The sequence below is a fragment of the Mustela lutreola genome, chromosome 2, assembly GCF_030435805.1.
Source record: "Mustela lutreola isolate mMusLut2 chromosome 2, mMusLut2.pri, whole genome shotgun sequence".
Lineage (NCBI taxonomy): Eukaryota > Metazoa > Chordata > Mammalia > Carnivora > Mustelidae > Mustela > Mustela lutreola.
In genome coordinates, this window is record NC_081291.1 from 53,195,108 (window position 1) to 53,208,712 (window position 13,605).

Below are 13,605 nucleotides of genomic sequence, written 5' to 3' on the forward strand. Positions count from 1 at the left end.
CTAAAGAAAATGAGAGAGGTGTGCAAAGGGCTGTCCTGTTGAGAAATGACAGAGGTTCTGACCGGGCCAGGTAGTAGGAATCAGGAAAGCGTCTCAGGAGGGGTAGCCTTTGAGCTGGGCCTCTGGGTTGGGCAGGATCTCAGTAGGTCAGTACTGATTTTATAGAACGGTGGTGCAGGAAAAAGGAACAAGCGTGAGCAAAGAGGCAGAGAGTTCAGGGACTGGTCAGGCTTGCTTCAGGGATTGGGGTGGGGGCAAAGTCCTCTTTCTTGACCTTGGTGGTATGTATCTTACAATCATCTATTGAGTAAACCCATTACATTAGTGTTGTTTCCTGTATTCATGTTTTGTTTTTTAAAAAAAGAAAAAAACATACACACACTTAAAATAAGAAAGGAAGAGGTATTGGATACAATCAGATGGAAGTTCACCGTCTGCCTTCTGCCAGCTCTCTGACCTTTGGCAAGTTATTCAACCTCTCCCAGCCTTCGTTTCCTTATCTGGAAAGGAAATTGTAATAGCACTTAGCTCCTAGCATGTGCTGGCCATTTAGTAAAAGAATGCATGTCATCCACACCCAGACCCTTGTAAGATCTGTCAGTGTGAGTTGGTGGTCCTAGAAAGAAGCGGACTTGGGTATCAGAAGCCCTGAATGCTGTCTCCATCTCTGTCCACCTCTCCCCCTGACTTGCTTTGTGATCTTGGCAGAGTCCTTTCTCTGAGGTCTGATACCTCCTGATTCTCCTGAAAATCCCATCTCTGGTAAGAACTGTAGCTGATATTGGTAGGCTGCTTGCTGGGACCTGGGGTGCTCTGGGCTGAGCCCGCCCATACTTGTGTTACCTCCAAACACGCGGAGCACCCAGTGGCCCTGGGAAACAGCAGGCAGTGAGAGGTGTGGAAACCCCGATGTTTCCCAAGCCTGCCCGTGGCAGGTGATAATGCACCGGAGACACAAGGCCGAGACAGTAAATTGCTTTCTGGTGTTTTATGTAGGGGAAATGGCGCTGCTTTTACTCTTCTAGGCTTGGGCTGCGTCCTGTAAGCTTTGTTTGCCTCTATTGCCTTCACCAGGTCATGTGGGCTTAAAGAACAGACAAGTGGAGGGTAATTACCTGGGAAGGGTTCCCTGCCTCTCTAAGGGTCACTTTTCCTAGCCGGTGTCCTACACAATCCTGCTTCCTTGGGAGCAGAAGAGAGATGACAAACTCCTGATTTTTTGACTGAACTGAGAGGAGAAATCAAGGCAGATGAATCAAGGGTTGCTGCTCCCTGAAGTATCTGGAGGTGGGAATATGAGTTTATAAGAAAATGTAAAATGTAACAATTCATTGAGCACCCTGACATCTACCAGGAACTCACATTCAATCTGCCTTGAATTCCCAGGAAGATTCCGTCTAAAGGTCCACTTCAACTGACAAATCCTTTTGTATTAGACACCCCACCCCAGAGTGTCCCAAGGAGTTGCTTGGCCAGAACCTCTTTCATCTTAAAAAACTGAACCTCTGTATCCATCAAACACCAACTCCCCATTCCTGTTTCCCCCAGCTGCTGCAACCATCACTAGACTTTCTATAATAAGCTCTAAATAAATGTGCTCGACATTTCTATAAATGTGCTCTTAGAACCACACAGTATGTCTTTTATGACTGGCTATTTTACTTAGTACAATGTCCTCTAGGTTCATTTTTGTTGTAGCAAGGATCAGAATTTCCTTCCTTTCTGAGGTTATATTTCATTATAAGAATAGACCATATTTTGTTTATTCATTCTTCTGTTGATGGACCCTTGGGTTGCTTCCACCTGTTGAATAATGCCACTGTGAACACGATCAGTTTCTCCTTAAAATCGTCCATTAATCCTATATGCCAATGGTAGTGTAGTTGTTCTGATGGGCTGGGGTACTAACAGTCAGCTTCTCTTTTAACACCCATACCCTGGGCTCAGAAACTGGGGAGATAGACATGTAGCTGTGGAGCTTGGGCAAAGGACAGGAACAGAGTCTTATCTGAAAAACATGGGTGGACAGGGTGCCTGGGTGGTGAAGTGGGTTCAGTGTCCGACTCTTGATTTCAGCTCAGGTCTTGATCACAGGGTCGTGAGATCAACCCCTGTGTCGGGCTCCACACTCAGTGGGGAATCTGCTTGAGATTCTCTCTCTCCCTCTTCCTCTGTCCCTACCCACTAAAAATCATGGGTGATAATAATAGTTCCTTCCTGACCAGGTTCCCATAAGGTTTAAATGAGACTATGCATAACAAACTCTCTCAGCTTCCATAGATGTAGCTCTCATTTCCCAAGTTTACAGATAAGGCGGTGGTGGGAGAGAAGCCTTCCAGGCAAAGGCACAGCCTAGGTCCCTGAGGGCAAAGCAGGCAGCCTTGCACGGGGCACGACATGTGCTGGGGGTACAAGCAATGGAGAAGAAGGTGTGCTGGCAAATGCCATGGGAGGTCGCTCTCGGAGGCAGCAGGGCCCCCACCCAAATAAGGACTTAGGGCCCCCATATTCATTTATTAGCTCTGATCATTTTCTTGTAGAACCCTTGGGATTTTCTAGATATAAGATCCTATCATCTGCAAATTGAAAAGTTTGACTTCTTCCTTTCAAGTCCGCGTGACTTTATTGCCTTCCCATGCCTAATTGCTGGTCTGCACTTAACTTCATTTATTTCAACTAGGCGAGAACCAGGCCTGGCTGGGGTCAGAGAGAGGGACAGACACCCCTTTGGAGGGCTGATCAGATGTAGCCATGTAAGTGCCAGCACCGATCTCTCAAGCTCCACTGTGATATGAGCTCCCAGGCTAATGAGCAGAGGGGAGAACACTGGGAAATGCTTTTCTACAGCCCTCATAGCTGGAGCATATTTCTAGAGAATTCGGTAACTGTTTATTGTGCAGCTCCCTGGTTCTTGGGGCTGAGGACACAGAGATGACTCAGACTTAAATTTGGCACCTACAGTCTAATGAAAAGTCTGGTCAGTAATTAAGAAATTACAACCCAGCTTGACAGGGGTTATAACTGAGATCTGTACAAAGTTCAGAAAAGCCCTAGAGAAGGAAGCCAATGGACTCTGTCTCGTGGAACTGAGAAAGTGTTAGAGGAAGTGACATCAGAGCTGGTTGTAAATAATTAATTGGATATGTTGTCAGGCTGAGAGGGAAGAAACAGGCAGCCCCCGTAGAGGCAACAGCATTTGGAAAGGTACGGGGATGCTTGAGAGCCAGGTTTATGGAGGCAACGTGGAATTGCAGGAGAGGAGGCCACACAGGAAATTGGGTACATCCCAATGGAAAAGGCTCTTGTGTGAGGTCAAAGGTTTTAATATGCCACTGCTGGTCCCTGTCCCTGTCTCTCAGTTTCCAGAGTGCAATCTGTTTTTGAATGCTTGTCTCTTGGGCTTCTCTTGTGCTGATTGGAGTAATTTATGAGTAAAGAAAACATCAGGAAAGCAAAGTGGATTTCTGTTAAAAATGCAAGTTGACTTCAACAGGTCAGAAAGATTGGAGTGTGGATGGGAGAAAGGTAGAGTAGAAGGGCAGACTACAGTTTTTGAGAAGAGAAGAGGAGATTCAATGGCAGGCAGATGACCCAGGAAGTGGCACAGTAGGGTAATAGATGGGACAAGAGGTGCTTTAGGATTTTTTTTTTTTTTTTTTTTTTTTTTTGCCTTTTTAAGAGTCTTCAGAAGAGGTTTAAGTTATTTCCCATTTGTTTTCTTCCTGGATGTTAGAGTTGAATTTCTTCTGAATATAGTACCATGGTTAGACTGGGTACAAAACAGCCCCGTTTCATTTGGGTTATCCTTGTATTACACATAGGAGGATTACCCAGTGTATCCAATTGTGGCCGGACAGCCATGGCAAGCCATTAGAGTTTCCGTAAGAGAAAGAGGTGATTGGAGGCGTGGTTTTTTAGAAAGATTATCTGGCTGCTGCATGTAGGATGGGCCGAGGGCACCCAGATCAGAATCAGGATGACCAATTTGGAAACTGTTAAAACAGTGGAACAGAGAGCGAAATAAGTCAATCAGAGAAAGACAATTATCATATGATCTCTCTTATATGAGGAATTTGAGAGGCAGGGTGAGGGGTTGTAGGGGGTAGGGAAGGAAAAAATGAAACAAGGTGGGACCGGGAGGAAGACAAACCGTAAGAGACTCTTAATCTCATGAAACAAATTGAGGGTTGCTGGGGGTTGGGGGGGTAGGGATACGGGTGGCTGGGTTATGGACTTTGGGAGGGTATGTTCTATGGTGAGTACTGTGAAATGTGTAAGCCTGATGATTCACAGACCTGTAGCCCTGGGGCAAATAATACATTATAAGTTTAAAAAAAAAAGTGGAGGAGAGATATTATCAAAGTCTGAACCAGAACAGCAATGGCACAAATGGTTATTATCTCTGCTTTTCAGTAATCTGTGGTACAAATCTTAAAGCAGCTCTGAATATGAGAAGGCAGCAACTGGGAAGGAAGTTCTCTTTAAGTGTGAGGTAGTTCAGATCTTAATCATATCCTAAGGCCTTTGACTTTCTTTGTGTAAATACACACCCAGAAGGAAGTTTATTTAAGTAGCACAGGGTTTCTCCTGTGAGACTCACCTGAGTTGGCCACCTGTGAGATTCACCAGTAACTTCTGCAGTGCTTGGAGAGATCTAGACAGGACCACTTTCTTTTTGCTCAGTTCACTCACTCCTACCCTCCAGGAACTTTCTCTCTGGGAATTTATATAGTCTGTCCTTACATTTGCTGAAGGAAGCAGCCAGGAGGAAGGTTTGCTGTCAGCCACTGGGGAGATGATTGCTGTTGGTACTGGCCAATTAACCAGCAGGACAGAAAGTTCTTGGACGAACAAGGACACAGCCCCAGCTTTCCCAAAGGCACATTGGAACAGGGGGAGAAGTGAGAGTCTTACTCATGTTTTCATCTCCAGCAGCGTGGCCTAGCATAACACCTGGTACTGCATTATTGCTTAATTAATAGTTCCTATGAATTAGCATAGCATGAAACCCTAAAAATGGTCATGTTGGGTCAGGACTGTGATGTGTTAGAGTAAGAATTCATCCATTCACTCATTCTTCATTTACTGAGCTCCTCCTACCATTCAGCTTTGGTTAAGCAATGGTTCACAGTCTTGGCTGGATCTGGAGAGTTTTCAAAAATCCTGATAATCAGACCACACTTCACAACAAGAAAATCAGAATCTTGTCTAAGGGTGGGAGCCAGACATTAGTATTTTTCTTTATTTTTTTAAAAGATTTATTTATTATTTATCTATTTGAGAAAGAGTGAGAGAGAGAGAGCCCAAATGGGGGCAGAGAGAGAGGGATAAGCAGACTCCCCACTCAGCAGGGAGCCTGATGTAAGTCTTGATTTCAGAACTCTGGAATCATGACTTGATCTTGGGGTCATGAGATAGAGCCCCCCATCAGATTCCTCGCTCAGCATGGAGTCTGCTTGAGATTCTTTCTCTCCCTCTCAAATAAATAAAAAGATCTTAAAGGAAAAATAGAGATATGGAAACAATACTGTGGGAACCCAGAGGAAGGAATTCTTAGATGTGGCTAAAGGATATAGGAAAGCTTCGAAGAAGAAGGAAATTTTAAGATGAGTTTTGTGTGATAAGTAGAAATTCAGGGGTGCCTGGCTGATTCAGTCAGAAGAGCATGCGACTCTTCATCCTCTAGTTCCTTTGTCCTTCCATATAAATTTTAGAATGGTCTCCTTCATATCTACAAGACACCTTGCTGAGATTTGGGCATTAATTGCATTAAATCTGTACATCAGTTTGGGGAGAGTTGACACATCTACTAAGCCAAATCTTCTACTCTGTGAACACCGTGTATCTCCTCATTTATTTAGATCTTTTATTTCTTTCATCAGCATTTTGTAGTTTTCAGCATACAAGTCTTGCTGGGTTGACATTTCTTTCCCTTTGGATTCTGAAAATCTTATGTCACTTCCTTCTCATCTCCACATTTTCTGATGAGAAATCTGTTGTCATTCTCATTATAGTAAAGTGTTTTTCTTTGGCTACTTTCAAGATTTTTTTCCTTTAGTTTTCCAAAGTTTAACTATTATGTATCCTGGTGTGGGTTTCGAGAGGCAGTTATCCTGTTTGAGGTTCACCCAGCTTCTTGATGAAGGTTTATGTCTCTTACCAAATTTAGGAAGTTTTCTTCAAGTGCCTTTTCATATGTATACTCTTTCTTGTCAACTTCCAGGACTATGCCTACATGAGTGTTAAGTCTTTTGTTATATAGTCCTACAGATCTCTGGGATTTTTTTTTTTAGCTTCCAGTCTGTTTTCCTTCTGATGTTCAGATTGGGTCATTTTTAAAAAATTTTTTATTTTTTATAAACATATATTTTTATTGGGTCATTTTTATTGTCCTATCTTCCAGGACAATAGGTAATTGTCCTATCTTCGAGGACAATAGGTAATTTCTATTGTCCTATCTTCCAGTTCACTAATTTTTTTTCTCTCTTCCTCCATCTTGATGTTGAACCCAACCACTGAGTTTTTATTTTAATTACCAGATGTTTTGGTTCTAAAATTTCCATTTTGGTTCGTTTTTCTTCTGTTTCTTTTCCCAGACTTTCTATTTTCTCATTTGTTTCAAGGATGTTCCCATATGCACAATGAAGCATTTTTATGATGGTTACTTTAAGTGTTTGTTGCATCATCCTAGCATCCCTGTCATTTTGACATTGGTATCTATTGATTGCTTTAAGAAAAATTCTGTATGAGCTCTTCCCAGTTTTTTATATGAGAAATGATTTTCAACTGAAATGTGTGTGTTTTAGGTGGGCATTTGAGACTCTGTATCAAATTTAAGTCTTCTGTTTTATCTGGTGTTATGGGACACTGCTCTGGCAGGGGAAGCAGGAGGCAGTGAGAAGGGGGTATGCCATCTCATTACTTCCAGGTGGGGGTAGAAGTCCAGATTCCCTGATCAGCTTCTGTGATACCTGAAGGGGAATGGGTCTTTATTACTCATGAGCATGAACAAGTTCTGGCTCCCTCCCAGGCCTCCAGGAATAACTCCCTGGCTGGGAGGGATAGAGGTGCATCCTTACTGCTCCCCATGTGGCCTCCACTGACTCTGGGGGGTGGGCTGCAGGGCTGATCTCTACCTGATGAGGATGAAAGTCCTTATTAAGGACAGTAGGGACACGTACCCAGCAAGAGAGTCACATCACCTTGTAGTCTGACAACGGTGAACATCTTGGCTCCCCTCAGCCTCTGCTGGCCAGGATGGGAATGGGACTCTAGTGTTTTCTGTGGTGTTTGACTGCAAGTAGACCAATTTTAGTCTAGAAGTTTTCTATTTTGCTATGCTTCTCCTTTCCTGGTCCTTTGGCTAGACACAGCAGCCTTTGGGGGGGGGGGCTTTTTAAAATTTATCTGTTTTGTTTATTTATCTGTGCCCATTGGCATTTCTGATCTGCCATCCTTTGTGGCTCAAAGTCTCAGATATATATGGCCAAACAAAAACCCAGGGAACTAACACTGTGTCATTCTTTGGGTTCAGGGATCCCTAGCTGGTCTGCCTTTGCCTCTCTGCCTTTTAGAGTTGTCTTATGTTTATTTTAAATATAATGTTCAGGGTTTTTTTTTTTTTAATTGTACTTAACAGAAAAATAGGGAAAAGTACCTGTACTCAGTCTTCCCTGAAATAGATGTCACAGGTAGTCAAGGTTGAGAACCATTGGTATAGGCCATGAGTTCCATGAGCAATGGGGTTGTGTCTATTTTTCACCTAGCATAGCATCTGTGCCTGATGCCTCAATAAGGAGTTTTGAATGGGTGGATTGGTGGAAAGAAGAGAAGATGGATGGATGAATGGATGGATGGATGGATGGATGGATAAGTAAATGCATATGAGAATGCAACGAGCCGCCAGACTGATTCATACCCACCTATGCTAGTGTACACGTATAACCTCAGTCTAGAGACGAGCCTGGCCCAGTACCAGTAGGAGGCTTGGCCAGCAGGTGGCGGTGAAGAGCCCCCGGTATGGTGCTGGCATGGCTGCTGCACAATCAGACAGGGGGTCCCTTGACTGAAAAAGACAGATATTAAAGAAACTCCCAATTATCTATGAGTTTTCTCTTGTAAACATCTCATTTGCCTCTCCTTTATCTTCTGCCAGCTCTTTTATTTACTTCAATATCATACATAATTCTTTTTTTTCTCAAGAAGGAAACAGGCTGGATAACTTTGTTCTTTGAAAGTACCTTTCTCAAGGCTTAATCTCCGGGACTTGGAACAAAAATAAAACATTATTCATTGTGTCCTGAAGTGATACGTGTGTGTATGCTGGGCCTGGTGTTGTGTACAGTGTCCTTGTCTAATGTTAGCACAAATGTTCGTAGTACCAATGCCATGAAATGTTTATTTAAAGCATGTATTTACTTCTATCTCTTTCTTACTGTAGTGAAAAGGTGGGTGGGTTAGGGTAGGTGGTCTGAAGCCCCTTAAATAGCCTAGAAGGCAGGTATCACTTGGGCTATTAAGGGACTTATTCTTCAGTCATCTTTGGATCTTAGTGCAGGGCACCAAAAAGTATATAAACTCCAGAGACCTCTGTTTCCTCATCATTAAAATAGGGGCAAAAAATGATTCCTTTATCATAACCTGCACTGCGATGATTCAGTGAAGCAACATGGAAACCCTTGCAGCCCAATGCTGGTATGTCATAGGAAGCCCCTTTGAAATACTACTTTTTCTTCCCATTCATTGCTTTTCAATATCAGAGGGTAAGCGAGAATGGAGCTGGGCTTTTTCTGCTTCTTTTGTTTGACATTTAGTGATAATTATGCTTTGGCTTCCCATTCCTGGCCTAATTTCAAAATCCCAGCCTGTCATACCAGTGGTGGGGCTTGGAAAGAGCCAATAAACAAACCCAAAGTCTTAAGCCAAATTATAAAATGAGAGAGGATCATGGATGCACAGGAGGAAAGAGTTGATATAGCTAAGTTTTGTCCACTCTACTGCCTAAGGATTAAGAAGTTGCAATGTCACATCGCAGTGTGCCTCCCACTCTAAGAAACCATTTTATCTAAAATCGTAGTTCCAGCTAAAGCTGTCTTTCTGCTAAGCAACTATTTTGCTTATGATATTGCTAATTATGACATTGCTAATGACACTAGAATCATGTAATTGATCCTGTTTTTCCTCTTTGCTGTGGCTCCTGGGAAGCTCAGAGTCAAAATTGTGACCCAACTCCAGTGATTCTCTAGGATCTACCCTTAGTTTAATCCTTATCTACCTAACACCCCTTTATTTCCCTTAAAAAAATTCTGGTGCCTGGTAAGTATTTTAGAAAGCAATACTAGTGTACCAAAACAAGTTTTTAAAACAGACAGAAGTCTGGAAACCTAGAAAGCCTCTTGCTTGGACCACCAAATTTCTTTCTTTCTTTTTTTTTTTTTTTTGAATTTTATTTATTTATCTGTCAGAGAGAGCATAAGCACAAGCAAGGGGGTGTGGAAGAGGGAGAAGCAGGCTCCCCCGCTGAGCGTGGAATCAGATTCGGGACTCATCCCAGAAGCCTGGGATCATGACCTGAGCCTAAGGCAGACACTTAACTGACTGAGCCTCCCAGGCGTCCCTGAATTTATTTTTAATCAACTTTTTTGATATATTATCTATATACCACAAAATTCACCCATTCTGAGTAAATCATATAATTCAATTATTTTTAGTAAATGTCCAGAGTGTATAATCATCATCAGAATTCAATTTTAGAACATTGCCATCACTCCCAAAGACTCCTTCCTGTTTCCACCCCCAGTCTCAGACAACCACTAATCCACTTTCTGTCTCTATGGATCTTCTATCCTGGACTTTTCCTGTAAGTGGAATCATACAATATGTTGCCTTTTGTGTGTAGTTGCTTTTACTTGCATGATGTTTTGTAGTTCATCCATGCCGTATTTGATTATCCATTCACCAGTTGTGGGTTGTTTCCACGTTTTGGCTATTTTTATAATACTAGAGACATTCACATACAAATTTTTATGTGGATGAGCATCTTCCATTGTCTTGAGTAGATATCTAGGTAAGAATCACTGGTTATCATGGTAACTCTATTTAACTGTTTGAGGAACTGCCCGATTTTTCCACAGTGGCTGCACCATTTTTCATTCCCACCAGCACTATAGGAGTGTTCTAATTTCTCAACATTCTCATTAATGCTTATTATTGTCTGTCTTTTAAAAGTATAGTCAACCAGTGGGTGTGAAGTGGTATCTCAGTGTGGTTTTGATTTGCATTTTCCTGATGACTAATGATGTTGAACATCTTTTTATGAGTTTCTGAGCCATTCTTATACTCTCTTGGGTAAAATGTCTATTCAGATCCATTGCCAATTTTTAAATTGGGTTTTTTGTCTTATTACTATTGAGTTGGAAGAGTTATTTATACATTCTGCGTCCATCAGATGTATGATCCAGCAGATACATGAGGTACAAATGTTTTCTCCCATTCTATAGCTTCTTACTCTCTTACTGGTGCCTTTTGAAACACAGGAGTTTTAAATTTTGACAAAGTCTAACTTAATTTTCTCCTTTATGGGTTATGCCTTTGGTATTATATCTGAGAAGTCTTCAGCTAACTCAAGATTTCAAAGCTTTTCTCCTGTGATTTCTTCTGATAGTTTTAAGATGTTTAGCTGTTACATTTAGTACTATTGTCAATTTTGAGTTGATTTTTATATAAGGTGTGAGGGGGAGAGGTCTAGATTCATCTTTGCACAGGGAGAGATCAGTTATTCCAGCACAGGTCATGACATTTGTTCCCTGCCTTGTTACAACCTTTCCTCTGCTTCAGGGCATCTGCATATGAGCACCACTGCCCCTCAATGGTAGCCACAATCCCTCCCCTTTCTTGTCACTTCAGTTCATGAGACCAATAGACTGTCTTGGCTGCACAACCCCCATCCCAGTTTTCTAGAAGAAAGAATGCAACTTAGCCCTTCTAGCTCAGATGACATCCTACAGTCCAATCACATTATTAGAGGTCACGTTTACATGGTATAAATTTGGCTGCCAGTATCTACTCCTAGATGGATGATGGTTCCCCGAGAAGGAAGCTTGTGAATTGGGCAGCTACCCCAAAAGGGGTCTATTCTAGGGTCATTATCTTGTATCAGCACTCCAGATTCCCTGTGAACTAGCTTGACATTTCCAGCTCGGGGCTCACAGGTCACATTCTCAAAATTTGTTATTGCTTGACCTGTTTTCAAGTGTTCAAGAAAACAAATGAAAAAAACTAAATAAGGGATATTTTATTTATTTTTAAAAAATATTTTATTTATTTATTTGAGAGAAAGTGGTGGGGGGGAGACAGAGGGAGAGGGAAAGGGAGAGGCAGGCTCCTTGCTGAACAAGGAGCCTGATGCCAACCTCAATCCCAGGACCCCTGGGATCCTCAGATGCTTAACCAACTGAACCACCCTGGGGCTGCAATAAGTGACATTTTAAAACTAAAAGATTCCATGTAAACATCCAGCTTTTATGCTTCATTTTTAAAACAGACAGATCTGGGCCTGCAGCCGTTGGTGGCATCTGAGCAAGAGTTGTCCTCTTCAGACAGAATGTGCTCTCCAGGTTGCCCCAGTCCCCACCATTTCCTCTTCCTCCAGACACAGAGTCCCTGTTCTTACTAACTTTCCCTTCCTGACTCTTTAGACATTTAAATGTGCACCTCCACCCCCAGAAAAAATCTTCAGGGCCACTCTCTCCCCACAAGGTCATCTACCTCTTGCATCTTACCCAGAGGCTAATTCTCAACCCAGCACTGCCCTACATTCAAAATCAGGCATGTTCCTACAGCACCAGGTTTATAACAGGATTTTGCTATTTGCAGTCTGTTCTCTGCACCACAGCCAGTGGCAGTGATAAGCCTGGATGTTTTATGGAAATTATACCTTGGCGACACTCAATGGGAATATGCAATATTTGGGGTACTTTCATGCATGGCACCTCACTCTTAGAATTGGAGCGAAGAAACTAATGTTCAGACTGAACTGACTAAGATAAACATCCAATGCAAATGAGTCTCAGAGGGTAGAACAGTTTGGAATGAGGAGTGGTGGGTGAGGCAATTTAGAATGTATCAAGAAAGGAATCCCAAACTCTCACGCTTCACTAAAGAAAATAAAAGATGTGCTAAGAATGTGGAAGACCTTTCCTTAAAATTTTTTCCCCAATGGAATAAATCTATTTTATCTTGTTTTTTAAAAATGAATGCAGTTAGTTCTTATTTTCCCCTGTTATAAAACAAAGATGCTCTTATTGTTGATATCTTGGGAAATGCCAAAGATAATAAACATCACCCACCACCCATAGGAAACCACTGTTAATATAACCTAACTGAGACTCACCCTTATACTAAACCTAATAACAGAATGGACATCATCCAGGATAAACAGCATCTGTAAATTTAATTTCATTGTAAGCATTTTTCCATACTACTAATGGTGGTCCATAAATGTGATTATCAGTGACTTCATGATATTCCATTCTGTAACTATCCCATAATATGTTTAGTTCCCAGATGTTAGATTTCTTTTCTTTTATTGGCTATCTTAAATGATGTTGCGGTAAGCATCCTTGTGCATAAATCTATATTCATGTTTTGGATTACCATGAGAGAAATTTTCAACAGTAAAGTTTCCAGGAAAAAATAGAAAAGTCAAATGAAGGTTATCAATATTCATCAATAGCATAAATCTTACCCTGATTTTTGTTGATGTAGGCATCTTTGTGAAAAATAAGCCCATGCTTTCCTTTTTTTTTAAAAAAAAAAGACTTTTATTTATTTATTTACAGAGATGACAAGGAGGCAGAGAGGCGGGCGGGCAAGGGGTGGGGGGCCCAATTCGGGCCTTGATCCCAGGACCTGAGATCATGACCTGAGCTGAAGGCAGAGGCTTAACCCACTGAGCCACCCAGGCGCCCCAAGCCCATGCTTTCTGCAGTTGGATTCTTCCTCCTGCGTTTCCTGCTACTCTTCATTCATGTCTTGCTTTTCAGAGCCCATCCAACAAATGTCCATTGAGCATCCCTCATGTACCTGCATGGCACCAGCATGGGACAATGGTGGTGGAGGAAAAGGGGTGGCCCTGCTGTAAAGAAGGGGGTGTCTCCTTGATGGTAATTGGTGTCTCACGTTGGAAACAGAAATAGTAGACACTTTCCGTGCCCCTCAGTGGGTACTCCCTGTTTAGTTAGGGACAATCAGCTGAAGAAAGAATGATAAGCTCGGTGTTATCAAGGGGTGTTAGAGGCATTGTGGGGATGCAGAGGGAGAGCAACTAAGAGTTTCCAGGCAAAGGGTGCTCCATACAGGGAAACATCACAAGCAAAAGCATAGAGGTATAAAAGAGCTTTCTGACACCTTATCCCCTGATGCCTTCCCAGATTCCTCATTCCAACAATTCCCTCCCAATTCCTCACACTCAGCTCTGTACTTTTTAAATTTTTTAAATTTTATTTTATTTATTTGTTAGAGAGAGAGAGAGAGAGATCACAAGTAGGCAGAGAGGCAGGCAGAGAGAAAGGGGGAAGCAGGCTCTCCACTGAGCAGAGAGCCCAA

The 13,605-nt window shown here is 42.2% G+C and overlaps 1 protein-coding gene across 3 annotated transcripts in view; it reads left to right on the forward strand.

Annotated features, from left to right (window-relative positions):
* HRH1 (histamine receptor H1) overlaps positions 1–13,605 on the forward strand; it is a 73,611-nt gene that overhangs the window by 52,724 nt on the left and 7,282 nt on the right. The window contains exon 1 of one of the 3 annotated variants that reach the window (XM_059161744.1): positions 3,154–3,204. The exons of the other annotated variants lie outside the window; for them this stretch is intronic. The gene's annotated coding sequence lies outside the window, so the exon portion shown is untranslated. Of the gene's footprint in view, positions 1–3,153; positions 3,205–13,605 lie in introns of those variants that run through there. 3 annotated transcript variants of the gene reach the window in all.